Raw genomic sequence first — 15,677 nt, forward strand, 5'->3', positions numbered from 1 at the left:
CTCTCTCTCTCTCTCTCGCTAGTTGTGAGGCACAGCGACCCCTGCAGGAGAGAACTCGCCTCAGCTAGCCGGACTCAAAACGCCCCCTGCCGCCTGAGAGCCGCACCATCATGACTGCGGCCTTTGGCTCAGGGAGGAGAAAGCCAGAGGGGCCGCTAGCTCGGGAACGCGCAAGCTCGGGCCTCGGGTTGCCGCATTATGTATTCCTAGCGATGTATTAAGAGTTATAAAAAACATCGCTTTAAAAGGGTTTTCGGATGCCATGGCTAAAAAATGGTTGGAAGACGTTTTCACAGCTAAGTGCGAACAGTATTTTTTTATAACAGTTTCAAACTCTTAATACACCGGTGGGAATACATAATGCGGTAACCCAGAGTACCTATAAGACCATTGCTCATAACTGCAGTACAGCTTCCACAGTGAAGCTGTACTGCAGCCAGAGCACATCCTTAGTCTTTGTACTATGGTGGGATAAGATTCCACGGCCTACCTAGTAGGCCTGTTGTAAGGATTGCAACTAAATAATATTCATGAAGTCCTTTGAAGAATGAAAGTTCTATATAAATGCTAAGTGTTATTATTACTAGGTGGACCATAACAGATTATAACCTCCACCACATCTTTACCATTTCAGTTACTGCTCAGGTAGAGAATTAATCACCCACGCCTCTGCGTTTAGAAAGTAAGTTGTTATAGGATGCCAGCCAATGACAGGTGGGTTTTTTTGCACATTGTATTTAACAGGAATGACAGCCCGTGTATCCTACGTTTTGCTTTAGGGTACAGCTCCTTAGCTGATAATAAGGAGACTATATACACATTTTAATAATATTACAATAATATTGTTACTTTAGTGTTCCTTGATTTAAGACTCAAACTAGGAGGATGCAAGATAATAATATAGGGAGTGAAATGTGCAGTGTGTCTTCACCAACCAGAACTGAGAGAGATGACAATGGGTAGCAGTAGAAAAGTTCTTTTCTGCAGCAGTAGAAAAGAACAATAGTCCAGTAGCCCTTTAAAGACTAACAAAATTTCTGGCAGGGTATGAGCTTTGGTGTAAGGAGCCCTGTGGCGCAGAGTGGTAAACTGCAGTACCGCAATCAAAAGCTCTGCTGACGACCTGAGTTCGATCCGGACGAAAGTTGGTTTCCGGTAGCCGGCTCAAGGTTGACTCATCCTTCCATCCTTCCGAGGTCGGGAAAATGTCACCCCATGGGTCAGGAATGACCCGGTGCTTGCTCAGGGGATCTTTACCTTTACGAGCGTTGGTGAGTCACAGCTCATTTCTTGTTCTTTCCTAGTCTTGAGAGAGATTAACTTCCAGATTAGGCAGGGCCTTGCAGGTTTGCTTTCTGGCCTTTTAGGTCTCTTTAGAACTAAGGCTCAGCAATATACTCAAGATAATTTAATACAGATTTGTTAATCATGATTCCATTTTACTTCTTTAAAGTATGTTGTATGTGACTGACAAAAAAGAGAGAAAGATGGACTTTGCCTTATTTTTTCATTGTACCCATAGGTATGAAATGGGGTGGTGGTGTTCTAATTAACTTAAATTTTACTATTTGTTTAATTAATATTCTGCCTTTCTCCCCAATGGGCACACAAAGTAGCTTACCCCATTCTCATCTCCTCCATTTTAACCTCACACTCACCCTGCGAGGGAGGTTAGAAAGAGAATGTGTGATTGGCCCAAAGTCATCCAGCATGTTTCCATGGCAGGTAGGGTTGCCAACCTCCAGGTGGTTGAGGAACTCAGTACAGGAGCGAAGTGTATACAAAGTGCAAAAAACTTTATAGGCTACCGAAATGACATAACATTACAGCTATACACACTATATACACTACTAAGTAGAGACATACAAGCTAAGACAAACAACATGATTGTACAAGGTGGAAAAAAAGTGTCAAAAAGACACAGCTAATGTTCATAAAGTCTCTCTTAATTGTAGGAAAAATGGTATCCAAAGGTTTTTCAACGAGGTTCCCAACGAGGAGACGATCGTTTCGAGTTCACAATGAACAGATCTTCATCAGTCCTTCCTAAGATTCATATGAAACATATACTAAACAATTGTTTACATACAATATTGTCACAACAGTCCAATAAAAAGTTATACTTACAACGTCCTCTTGTACATTCATTCATTCAAATATTCTCCCATAACGGGTAAGATTTCAAAAAGTGCCAAATCATTATTATTTCCCACAAAGGGTAAGAGACATCACTTCCCACATGGGGTAAGGATTATAGTGTAACAATCTCAATAGTATAGAGAAATAATCACTAAATAATCAACTGGTGTGAGTGACTAAGGATTGAATGATTAGTCACTCACACCAGTTGATTATTTATTGGATTGTTTTGACAATTTTGTATGTAAACAATTGTTTAGTATATGTTTCATATGAATCTTAGGAAGGACTGATGAAGATCTGTTCATTGTGAACTCGAAACGATCGTCTCCTCGTTGGGAACCTCGTTGAAAATCCTTTGGATACCATTTTTCCTACAATTAAGAGAGACTTTATGAATATTAGCTGTGTCATTTTGACACTTTTTTCCACCCTGTACAATCACGTTGTTTGTCTTAGCTTGTATGTTTCTACTTAGTAGTGTATATAGTGTGTATAGCTGTAATGTTATGTCATTTTGGTAGCCTATAAAGTTTTTGGCACTTTGTATACACTTCTCTCCTGTACTGAGTTCCTCATCCTCCCAATATTAGTACAGTGGTGTCTATTTCTTCCCCAACCTCCAGGTGGTGGCTGGAGATCTCCAGGCGATAGAAATTAGTTCCCCTGGAGAAAATGGCTGCTTTGGCAATTAGACTCTATGGCATTGAAGTCCCTCCCCTCCCCAAACCCCACCCTCCTCAGGCTCCGCCCTGAAAATCTCCAGGTATTTCCCAACCTAGAACTGGCAACCCTAATGGCAGGATGGAGATTCCAGCCTGGGTCTCCCATAATCTTGTCTGACATTTTAACTACTATACTACTATTAACCCAAAGAGTCGCAGTTCGTCCAGGGGTGAGTTGTGTGTATATAAAGTGCCATCAACTTGCTGCCAATTTATGGTGGCCCTGTAGGGTTTTCAAGGCAAGAGACCAACAGAGGCCTTCCTCTGCACAGCGACACTGACATTCCTTGGTGGTTTCCCATCCAATTACTAACCAGGGCTAATCCTGCCTAGTTTTTGAGATCTGATGAGATCAGGCTAGCCTGGACCATCAAGGTAACCCGGAGTAAAAATGGTTGATCAGCTATTTTCAGTGTGTGAAATAACTGTAAATAAACTAAAAGGCCTCTGAGCATATGCTGAATTCCCTGTCATTCCTGCATGGCCAGAACCATGCCTCACTTATTAAGGAAGACATGTTCTGTACATACTGCAAACTACGTGAAAGCAGAATGGACTGCACCATTTAAGATTACTGGTAGAGAAACCACTTTGGGGGGTGAGGTTGGGTAATGACTTCCCTTAGAGCCCGCATGGCGTAGTGGCTCAGGTGTTGGACTCGTTGCCAACCTCCAGGAACTAGCTGGAGATCTCCCGCTATTACAACCGATCTCCAGCCGACAGTGACCAGTCCCCCTGGAGAAAATGGCCGCTTGGGCAATTGGACTCTATGGCATTGAAGTCCCCTCCCCAAACCCCGCCCTCCACATGCTCCGCCCCAAAAATCCCCTGCCGGTGCAGAGAGGGACCTGGCAACCCTGCGTTCGCAACCACTTTGGGCACCCCAGAGGGGTGGCAGCTTGTTGGGTTGATCTCCACTCTCCTTTTAAAAAATAAAACCCTCCAACGAGAGGCCCCACAGCATTACCTCCCCCAAGCCCTCCATTTGAGTAATATTTTGTAGTTGGAGGCCCTCATAATCTGAGGTTTTAAACTATCATTTACTTAGTTGGTGCAAAAATCCAGCTGTGGGCATTGCAGATCTGCCCAAGCTAAGCTCCTAGAGGGGAAGAAATGCGTGCCCTGTGGTGGCAGAGGGATCCGTAGGCGCGCCTGCAACACGCCTACGGATCCCTCTGCCACCACAGGGCACGCATTTCTTCCCCTCTAGGAGCTTTACTTGGACAGATGTGCAACGCCCACAGCTGGATTTTTGTGCAGGGGGAGCTGGAAAGGGTTTCTTCCCTCTGCCGATGTTTTTTTTTAAAACCCTAAAGCGTTTCTAGTTGCTAGACGGATCTCTCTAGCTGAAGCTCTGCGGAGGTTTGCCCTGGGAGTCACGGTGGCCGAGTGGTTAAGGCGTTGGACTCGAAATCCAATGGGGTTTCCCCGCACAGGTTCGAATCCTGTTCGTGACGGGATTTTTTAATGGAGAAAGCGGCCTCCCTACTTTTAAAACCGAGCTCTGGTTAAAACGAGGACCGATTAACATGGCTGGGACGGCTGGGGAGGGGGAAAAAATTGGATCAATCGCCGCACGTGTCCAAGGAACTCAGAACAGCGACACACCGGAAGCCTTCAAGAAGCATCGCTGCCAAGGGAAAGGGAGGAGGGAGCTGAGCTGCTGGGGCGGCCCCTCCCAGGCGGAGCCTTAGCTACGCAGCGGTGCTCGGTTGGGAGACCGACATCAGCGGTCCCGATCCAGCTAGGGAGAACGTGTAGCGTGAGCTGGAGCCGCGAAACCACAATCCTCTTTGGCAGTCAGGCAAGGGTCTTACGATAGCCAACGCCCTTACATTCCTTCCTCACCCACTTTCCCCCTACTTCTCTCTCTCGGTCCCTTCTTTCCTTGCCCCTGTCTTGACCCGCCCTCTGTCTCGACCCTAGGTGCAGAACTACAGCCATTGGCCTTTTATGCATGGGAGGTTTTGCCTTGGATTTGCCGCTCTCCAGATGCACATTTCCCCCGTCCGGATTCTCAAAACTCTGCATGAGGTCTTATTGTTGAGTTTTGCGAATATGGATGGGGAAATGTGCATCCAAAGAGTGGCAAATCCAAGGCAAAACCTCCCGTGCATATATAAATGGCCATTGGCAGAATACAGGAACCGCATTGGAAGTGGATGTCGTCGATCACCATCCTCATACCTCTTCCACTCTTGCAGTGATTCTCCAGGGAACATTTCTCTTTTCAGCTCCCAGAGGCCGAGACAGTGGGGCCTTGACCATTGGCTGCAACCTAGTATCCAAAGGGGCCACTGAAGGAGGACCGTTCAATTCAACGAGGTATAGCTTTCCCTTATTGTTTCCAATGTCCAGTGCCAAAGACAAAGCCCCCTTTAGGAGAGGTATCCATCCCCTCTTGCTGATTGGCTCAACGCAGATCTCTTCTTTTATAGTGCAGGGAAAGGGCTCTTGCTATTGGCTGTAGCCTGATACAGGAAATCCAAGCACTAACCTGTTGAGTAGCCATTATTGGGGTCAACATTTTCTCTACAATCCCCTTTATAACATTAAATAAATATACTGATTTTAAGGTATAATAGTTACCTTTTTATCTCCCAGCTGAGTTTACAATCACATTCAAAGCAAAATATTACCTCGCACTTCCCTTGATGTCACATTATACTATTGCTATCACCACCCATCCTTCTTTTCCCACACTTGTCCACAGAGGAGAGATGATTGTGAGCCAGAACAGCACTTCTGGAGAGAGGTCTTTCCCCCTTTCCACTCCCAGTGGACCAGTGCCTTCAACACAAGAATGTCTATCACTTATCACTGGTGATCTCATAGTATCATAGAGTTGGAAGGGACCATCAGGGTCATCCAGTCCAACCCCCTGCACAATGCAGGAAATTCATAACTACCTCCCCCCCACACACACACAGTGACCCCTAGTCCATGCCCAGAAGATGGCCAAGATGCCATCCCTCTCATCATGTGCTTAAGGTGGTAGAATCAGCATTGCTGACAGATGGCCATCTAACCTCTTCTTAAAAACCTCCAGGGAAGGAGAGCTTACCACCTCCCGAGAAAGCCTGTTCCACTGAGGAACCTCTCTAACGGTTAGAAAATTCTTCCTGATGTCTAGACGAAAACTCTCTTGACTTAATTTCAACCCGTTGGTTCTGGTCCGACCTTCTGGAGGAACAGAAAACAACTTGGCACCATCCTCTATATGACAGCCCTTCAAGTACTTGAAGATGGTTATCATTATCCCCTCTCAGTCGTCTCCTCTTCAGGCTAAACATACCCAGCTCCTTCAACCTTTCCTCATAGGACTTGGTCTCCAGACCCCTCACCATCTTTGTTGCCCTCCTCTGGACACATTCCAGCTTGTCTACATCTTTCTTAAATTGTGGTGCCCAAAACTGAACACAGTACTCTAGGTGAGGTCTAACCAGAGCAGAGTAAAGTGATACCATCACTTCATATGATCTGGACACTATACTTCTGTTGATGCAGCCCAAGATCGCATTTGCCTTTTTAGCTGCCGCATCACACTGCTGACTCATGTTGTGTTTGGTTTACTAATACCTCAAGATCCTTTTCGCACACACTGCTGCTCAGACAAGTCTCCCCCATCCTACAATTATGCATTTGATTTTTCCTACCTAGATGCAGAACTTTACATTTATCTCTGTTGAAGTGCATTTTATTGGTTTTAGCCCAATTCTCCAGCCTGTCAAGATCATCCTGTATCCTGGCTCTGTCTTCTACCATATTTGCTACCGCTCCCAATTTAGTATCATCTGCAAATTTAATAAGCATCCCCTCTATTCCTTCATGCAAATAATTTATAAAGATATTAAACAACACAGGGCTCAGGACAGATCCCTGAGGTATTCCACTAGTCACTCCTCTCCAAGTGGATGAGGAACCATTAACAAGCACTCTTTGGGTATGATCTGTCAACCAGTTACAGATCCACCTAACAGAAATAGGATCTAAATCACATTTTCCCAATTTGTCAACAAGAATATTATGGGGAATCTTGTCAAAAGCCTTACTGAAATCTAGATAAACTCTGTCTACAGCATTCCCCTGATCCAGCAAGGTAATAACTTTCTGAAAAAAAGGAGATAAGATTAGTCTGATATGACTTGTTCTTGAGAAATCCATGCTGGCTCTTAGTAATCAGATCCATCCTTTCTAAATGCTCAAGGACTGACTGATGATTTGTTCAAAAACCTCTCCCGGTATAGAAGTCAAGCTGATGGGTCAGTAGTTACGTGGATCCTCCTTTTTCCCCTTCTTGAAGATGGCAACAACATTTGCCTGCCTCCAGTCTTCTGGCACCTCACCTGTTCTCAAGGAATTCTCAAAAAGAATGGTAAGAGGTTCAGAAATTACATCTGCAAGTTCTTTAAGTACCCTTGGATGCAGTTCATCTGGCCCTGAGGACTTTGTTTCATTTAAAGAAACTAGGTGTTTGTGCACTACCCCAATGCCAATCCTCGGCTGCAACTCCCTTTCCTCATCATGTGTTCTGTTTATGCCACAATGAGCACCATTTTCCTCTCAAGAAAAGACTGAGGAAAAGTAGGAATTGAGCAGTTCTGCCCTCTCTTCCTCTCCTGTTACAATTTTACTTTCCAGTCCCCGCAGTGGGCTTATCATGTTCTTATTCTTACTCTGTACATAGGAAAAGAACCCTTTTTGTTGTGTTTAGCACCTCTCGCTAGCCTAAGCTCATACTGAGCTTTAGCTTTCCTAACACTCTCCCTACAAGCACTACTTATTTATTTATATTCCCTTTTGGTTATAAGGGCCTTCTTCCACTTCCTAAATGAGTCTTTTTTATTTCTCAACTCTTTAAAAAGCTGTTTTTAGAGCCACCCTGGCCTCTGTAGGCTCCTCCCATTTTTCCTTCTCATAGGAATGGTTTGCGCCCTCAGTATTTCAATGGCGGGCTTCAATACCGGGTGGAGTGAGCAAAGGCAACAAGTCTGTTTTTGTCAGGGGGCCTCACCCCTATTCCAACGCCCACAGTCTCTCTCGTGCAAAAGAATTAAGAAATTTTGGATAGCAATTCATCAAGAAATGCAGAAAGTGCTAAAAAACTTCCTTTCCTCTAAGTCCAGAGACTATGTTATTGGGTATAGCACTGGAAGAACTGGAGAAAAATCACAGAGAACTGTTCAGCTATATGACAACAGCAGCCAGAACAGTTCTGACATCAATGTGGAAGCAAGAAGAGAGTCCTGAGATTGAAAAGTGGAGAGAGAAAATGGCAGAGTATACAGTGATGGCAAAATTGATGTATTTGGTGACCTGAGGAGTTTCGGAGAAAATGGAAACTGTATATCGACTATGTGTAACCGCACTATGGTTATAGGGTGTTAGATAATCAGGATGTTAATATCAGTAGTTTATAAAGAATGCAATAATAAGAGGGGTAGTATAAAGCAGATGTCTATAAGCAGCAGTTTGATCAATTTTAAATTGAGTTTAAATATTGGTAAAATAACAATCAATAGTATATAGGCAGTAATGACAAAGGGTAGTAAGAATATCAACCTAATATTTGAAGCTATATGAATGGTTCTTGTAGGTTATCCGGGCTGTGTAACCGTGGTCTTGGAATTTTCTTTCCTGACGTTTCGCCAGCAACTGTGGCAGGCATCTTCAGAGTAGTAACACTGAAGGACAGTGTCTCTCAGTGTCAAGTGTGTAGGAAGATATAGTCAGAAAGGGGTTGGGTTTGAGCTGAGTCATTGTCCTGCAAAAGTAATGTGCTAATCATTGTCCTGAAACTGATCAACAGATCACTTCAGGATACAATGGTTCCATATTAACATACCACACCGTCATTAGCACATTATCTTGATACTTACAGGATACTTGCTCTCAGGCAAACGTCTTTCACAGCACCTACTGCCTGGTACTTTTAACTGAAGATGCCAGGGAATGAACATGGGACCTTCTGCATTCAAAGGCAGATGCTCTACTACTGAGCCATGGCCCCTCTTTAGGTAGACCCCCACGCACACACACACTTAGCAGACATTCAAGCCATGGTTTTAACTGAAAGGACAGGGAATAGCCGCCTTTTTTGCTTGAACAGTCTGCAGGCAAGGGCCCCTCTCCAAATATAACATAAATCAGACATGTGAAGTGATTGATCCATTTCAAATGCTTACTGTAAGAAAACCAGCATATTAGCAGAAAGCAGCCCTCAGGATACTGGAAGGTTAGTTTTGGTACAGGTTTTAAACAGCAGCCAGCACTAGATTCACTCAATTAGTAATTAGCGTTGTTATCTAAAGGCATTATTCTCAAAAGGCCCATGGCCTCAAAATGATGTTTTGCGATCCAGTGAAAGGTAGATTGCCTATTATTGTGCAAAGTGATCTCTCATTGGATCCCCTTGTACATGCTTCAAGAAAAGATTTTACCTCTCTTCATTCCCTGGTACAACAGTTATGCCCGCAGATTCACTGAAAAAGAGCCTTGGCTACTCACCGTGAAGGCTTCTGCTCAGAGGGACGAAGGACATCTTTAGAATGGGTGTTTTCTGTTCCTCGTGCTCCTGGAGGCAGGACTCAAAACTTAAATTTCCTGTCACTTAAGGGAAATGCCCCTCCTTCCCTTTCAGTTTAAAGACTTTCCGAGTAAATACATTTCAAAATTGGACAGGTATAAGATATTAAAGGTGAACAGTAACAAGGTTGAACAACAGTATGGGTGAAGAACATGCAACTATCACAGAAACAGTCCCTGAACAGGAGGGACATGAAACTGAGTGTTTAAGAAGTGATCCTGTATCCTAAGAGAGTAAAACTATCTGTGAACTACTAATTGAATTGAGAGGACGTCTGGGTGGGCAAGATGTCCTTCGTCCCTCTGAGCAGAAGAAGTCCGTCTGTATGTTCGTGGCTCCCCTGATGTGTTCTGCACAAAGGGAGGAGAGATGAGTCTCTGCCCACAATAGCACTGCTGTGGCTTACTCAGTGGAGAGTTGATGACCTGGAGCCTCCTTGCTTGTTCAAGTAAGCTTTTGCACTCACATTGTTGGTTCTGATCACCAGGTCCTTGCCTACTAGTTGTTTTTGGAAGTGCTGCAAGGCTCTGAAGATGGCTCTGGTCTCCAGGATGTTGATATGTAGTTTCTGTTCGGTGGGGTTCCATGATCCCTGCGCTGGTTGTCCAAGTAGAGTTGCACCCCATCCCGACAGGGAGGCATCTGAACATTTGTAATGGGGTGGGCCTGATGTATTGAAGGTCCTTGGATAGGTTCTTCGGTTGCATCCACCAGAGAAGACTGGACCTGGCCGCCTTGGAGAGGATTAGGTGTCTGTCCCTTTTTTGAATAATGTGCTTCTGATGGTCTCTGAAGAACCACTGGAGTGGTCTTGCTTGGAGGCGAGCCCATTGTACTGCTGGTATACATGAAATCATGTGTCCTTGTAACTTTGCCAGAGCCATGAGGCTTACCGCTCAAGATTTCAGGGCGGATTTGGCCAGGGAGTGTATCCTGAGAATCTTGTCCTCTGGTAAGATGAGTGTGTTGACTGTTGTGTCTATGTAGACCCCTAGATGACGAAGTCTTCGAGTGGGATCTAAATGACTCTTTTTGAAGTTTACCAGGAACCTGTAAACTTCTAGGGTCTCCAGTACCTTTCTTGTATGTAGGATGCTCTGAGTCGTGGATGAGGCGCATATGAGGACGTCGTCCAAATAGGGATGTATACGAATTCCTTTCTTGCGTAGCAGTGCCATCACTGTCACCAGCACCTTGGAGAAGACGCGTGGTGCTGAGGACAGACCGAAGGGTAGCGCTCAGAACTGGTAATGATGACCTTGATATAGGAACCGCAGAAATCATCTATGATGAGGGTGAATCAAGATGTGTAGATAGGCCTCTGTCAGATCTATGGAGGTAAGGTAGTCTCCCGGCCTTAGAGCCTCCGTGATGGATTTCAGGGTTTCCATCCTGAAACGCTTTTTGGGAACGTGCCTGTTTAGGTGTTTGAGGTCTAGGATGGCTCGCCATCTTCCGTCTCTCTTGGGCACGGTAAAGAATATTGAGTAAATTCCCAAGGAGCGTTCCAATGGGGGACTAGTTTGATGGCCTTGATGTCGTGGAGGTGTAGGATGGCCTGGGAGGTCCTCTGTTGCTTGTCCCTGTTCTTGGAAGTCGGGGAGACTCTCATCCGATCTGACGGGAGTCCTGAAGAATTCGATTTGATAGCCTTGGCGGATTAATTGAAGCACCCATACATCTGGTTGGGAGGCTTCCCACTGAGGGTAGAACAGTGAGAGCCTGCCCCCACGGGAGTGGATTGGCATCATTGTTTCGTTTGGCGTGTAGACTTGTCCCCTCTTTCTCCTTGAAAGTTGGAGAATCTATTAGATCTCAAGAATCGACCTCTTCGCAAGTAGCCACGGTTCGAGTTCCAGTGACCTCTTTTCTGTTCTGGTCTGAAACGCTGGAGGGTATGGTAGGAACGAAAGGACGCATTGGATGAGAATCCTTTAGAGTCCTTGTGTAAACTCTTGGGGAGCATCTTCTTTTCATCCCTAGTTTCCACCAGGATGGAATAAAGCTTGTCCCCGAAAAGTCTTTTCCCCTGGTAGGGATAGCCCATTAGAACCGATTTAGATCGGTGTTCAGTCTGCCATGGGCGGAGCCAGAGAGCCCTTCTAGCAGCTGAGGCAGTAGCCATGGCTCTAGCTGCAAAGGTCATAGTATCTAAAGTAGAATCTGCTAAAAAAGATACAGCCCTCAGAATTCTTGACACGCCTTCAAGGGCATTTTTGTCCTCTGCAGGTATAAGCTGAGCTAGTTTTCGGGCCCATATAATGGCTGCTCTGGAAACTAAGGCTGATGTTATGAACATATGGCCAAGGCGGAAGCCTCATGAGATTTTTTACATGCAAGTTCAGTCTTTCTGTCAGCTGGATCTCTAATCATCACTAAGCCCTCTTCGGTGACCAGATCGGAGGAGTGTAGTGCTGTAACTGGTGACTCTACTAAGGGAACCTTCAATAGCTCGGCTGTATTGCTGGCTATGGTGTATAACTTTCTAGTAGCTAAGGGAACCTGTTTGGTTGCCATGGGTTTATCCCACTCCGCCTTTAGTAAGGTAAGGAAATAATCTGGGACCAGGACTGCCCTATCTGGGGCTTCATGCATATGGAAGAATTCTTTGGTACCTCTCTTTTTCTGCTCTGATTGTTTTTCTGATTCTTCAGAGAGGTCCAAGGCTGCTAGTGTCTTAGTTAGCAATAGAGGAAATTCCTCAGTATTAAAGATTCTAGTTTGTTTAGGTTGCTCAAGCATCTCTTCTCCATCTGAAGAGAATTCGCCCTCCTCCTTATCACTCCCTTCATCTGCAGAAGAGAAAGGGGAGGTGGACTGTTGCAACAGGTTGCTATGAGGGTCTACAGAATTCCTATGTTCCCCCCCTTCCAACTGGTTGGTAGAGGGATCCAGCACCTGAGCTCTGGAACTTCCTTCTTGTCTGGCTGCAGTCTGCCCTGCTATGATGGATGGTGAAGGGGAGACTGGCTGTGCTGCTCTTAAACCTTCAGTGAAGGCATCCTTAATTAAGGAAGAAAGCTCTACCTTTAAAAATGAGAGGCCACTAGCATCAATTAAGGGAGGGGGAAGAAAGGCAAGGGCAGTTGTCATAGCATTGCCAGGTACCAGTTGAGGCGAGATGCCAGGGACAAGTTGAGGTGAGACGCCTGGGAAGAGGGTGGGCGAGACGCCCATGGGCGCGCCGGGGTTAAGAATGGGTGAGACGCCTGCAAACATGGCGGTGGAAAGGACTGGCGAGATGCCAACCGCCTGAGTAATCCCCGTGCGCTAATTGTGGGAGGAGCGGCAGACGCTGCTGTGATCTCCCCAGCGCAAACTGGGGCGAGGGAAGCGGCAGTAGCCGCTGAAAGCCCCGTGCTGCAATCGCTAGCTGCGGTTTGAAATTCGGGTGCGTGCGCTGTATTTTCCAAAGCGGCAAAGGCCGCTGTTCTGCCCTCTGTAGCCTTACCGGCGCGGTTTTTAGAGGCAGTCTGTGGGGCGGGCGTCGCCGCGGATTTTCCTTTGTTGGTGCTTCTAGGCGCGGCGGAGGAAAGAGAGGTGCGGGCAGCTGAAAGCAGGCGTTTAGCGCTGCTAGTTTTAGAGGTGCTGGTCTGCTTTTTTTTGCCCGATCCGGAGCCCCCTTTTTTCTTACCCTTGACCTCAGTGGGGTAGCTGCAGGATGGTTGCTCCTGTGTTGCCTGTGTAGGCTCGAGTAGACCCGGGTCTAGATCCACCGGGACAATGAAGGAATCGGGCTGCTTGTTCGCCATTTTGATTTGGTGGGAAGGTAGGAGTCCCTATCCTAATCTAATAAGGTTCAGTAGAGAGTTATTAAGAAGACGACAAGAAAGGAAGGATAATCTATACTAAGAAGAAGGTAGAATGAAAGGACAAGGCTATTTCCTAATAGGTCTGCAGAGTTGCGACTCTGAGCTGCTCTCCCGACGAGGCAGGAAACAAAACTGTAAGGGAAGGAGGGGGGTATCCCTTAAGTGACAGGAAATTAAGTTTTGAGTCCTGCCTCCCGGAGCACGAGGAACGGAAAACACCCATTCTAAAGATGTCCTTCTCCCTCTGAGTGAGAACAAGGGTTGCTTGCATGATTATCAGGGCTGTAGAAATTGCATTTTTTCATCTCCTAGTTCAAGACAGCTACCTGTCCATGACAAGCAGGTCTGTGTCACACCAATCCTATTTTACACATGGAAAACTGAGGCATAGAGTGAGCAGCTGCCTATGATCAGGGCTCACAATCTACTGGCCAAATTTGCAACAAACCCATTGCAATCAGAACTCTGCCATCATCCAGCAACCCAGATTTCAGTGCCTCCCCACAGTCTCTGGTCATCAAACGCAATACTCCACACCAGCCTGGCAACTTGTACCATTTAACTCCTCTGACATAGGAAGGAGCTGAATCCCATATTGCTACAAGAGCACAAGGTCAAAACCCTGTACCTGAAAGCAATGTTATAGTAGTACTGGTGAAGAACTTGGTTCCAAAACACCTGGGCAGGCATTGGTCTACTCATTTTGTAATGAAGGACACTTCTAGACAGTCTGCTTTGCTGAAAGTACAAAATTAAAGAGGAGTAGCAGCAGCAGCTGTGCAGGAAGAGGCTGACACAAAAGGAACTAAACAATTTTACAGAGTTCTCATGAAAGCAGGGCAGCACTCCAGAGGGTGCGAAGGAAGCATGTCAAAAGGCATCAGGAAAAAAGGCAGTTTATTAGTGCAGTCAACACAACTGAACAGCAGAACAGAAAAGGCAATCAGCAACTTGCATACGGGCAAGAGACATGACCAAAATCCTATGGTATATTTCAGAGCATGAGGGAGAGTGGCAGCGAGACATCATGGGGGGAAATAAAGTACATTAGGAGCAAAGTAAAATTAGTTGAGCTCAAGGTGCAGTTATTAGGTTGGATTTAGCAGCTTTTTCAAAATTCCTGAGCATTCCTTCCAACCAACAGATCCCCCTTCAAAACACGTCAGGTTACTGACATTAATACAAGCACAACCCATCCCATCCCTAAAACTGATTGGGCTTTTGATGCACATTCCAGATTTTATAAACACAATGTACATAAAAATACATGGAACTCTATGAGCTACTTTTTAAAAGTAACGTGGACAGTTTGGGTGAAGAAGCCAAAACAACCTTGGTAACAATACCAGAGAGACTCAGTTGCTAAAGAAAAGTACAAGCGGGGCCAGCACAGGAGAAAAACAAGAAGCGCAAATGCTAAAAATGCTAAAAACTGACAGAATGATCTGCAAAATATAAAGGCCACCAAACTGAATGACTGCTGCAGATTTAGAGATTTTCTTAAGCACAAGCAATTGTCATAGAATGAAATGGGAAACAGTATCTGCCTGGTATATATTCAAGATATATACTGCAAAGCTGAGCAGCATTATTCATGCACTTTATTCATAGGAATTATGGAACTTCTGTGAGATGAATGGGAGCGTGTGTTGAGGATCCAAGCTTAAAAACCACATCTTCTTATGGTGATCCCCCCTTTCAACTTCCCAGCAAAAGAGGACCAGGCTGCACTCCTAACACTTGAAAGAACCATCTTCACATCATCATGCATCCGCCACATTAAGGTAACCACGAGGAACTAGACCACATGGCAACACGTGCTGAGAAAAACAGATCTTCCAAATTATTAATTCCACTGCATCCAGTTTGAGCATGGAAGAAGAGGTGGGAAGTATTCTCACACCACTGACATTCCTGCTGATAGTTCAATCCTACTGATGGTTTTTTTGTCCTAGACATTTGTAGAGGAAGCTGCTTGCAAAGTGGTCCCAGCTCTACACTGGAGACAGTTGCTATGGTCAACTGTCATATAACCTTATTTTATAGTTTAAATAACCATTTAGACATCAAGAAAATGGGAAACAGAACTAAGCCTTGTGCCCAAGTTTCTGCACAGCTGATATTAAGGGAGTCTAAGAAATAAAAACAAACTTGTACAGAAAGTACTGTCAGGGTAACAATGAGAGCAAGTTTGAGTGTTCCTTTATTGATGCATCTGTTACTTGTCCCTCTAGCACAAATGCAAGAAAAAAAAATTAAGCAACAGAAAAGAAGAAAGTTGCCATCAAAAAAAAAATCCACAGACTGCAAATAAATTAAATTTGACAGAAAAACCAAATTTAGACCTGAAGACATTCCTGGTCACTGTATTTAAAAATAAGGGAAACATACAAAGGCAAAAAGTAGTACAAAAAT

At 45.0% G+C, this 15,677-nt stretch overlaps 1 non-coding gene across 1 annotated transcript; it reads left to right on the forward strand.

Moving 5' to 3' along the window:
• Nucleotides 1-4,239: 4,239 nt before the first annotated feature.
• TRNAS-CGA (transfer RNA serine (anticodon CGA)) lies at nt 4,240-4,321 on the forward strand. Its single transcript has one exon. It is a non-coding gene; the product is annotated as a tRNA-Ser (tRNA).
• Nucleotides 4,322-15,677: the final 11,356 nt, after the last annotated feature.

The sequence above is a fragment of the Euleptes europaea genome, chromosome 1 (assembly GCF_029931775.1).
Source record: "Euleptes europaea isolate rEulEur1 chromosome 1, rEulEur1.hap1, whole genome shotgun sequence".
NCBI lineage: Eukaryota > Metazoa > Chordata > Lepidosauria > Squamata > Sphaerodactylidae > Euleptes > Euleptes europaea.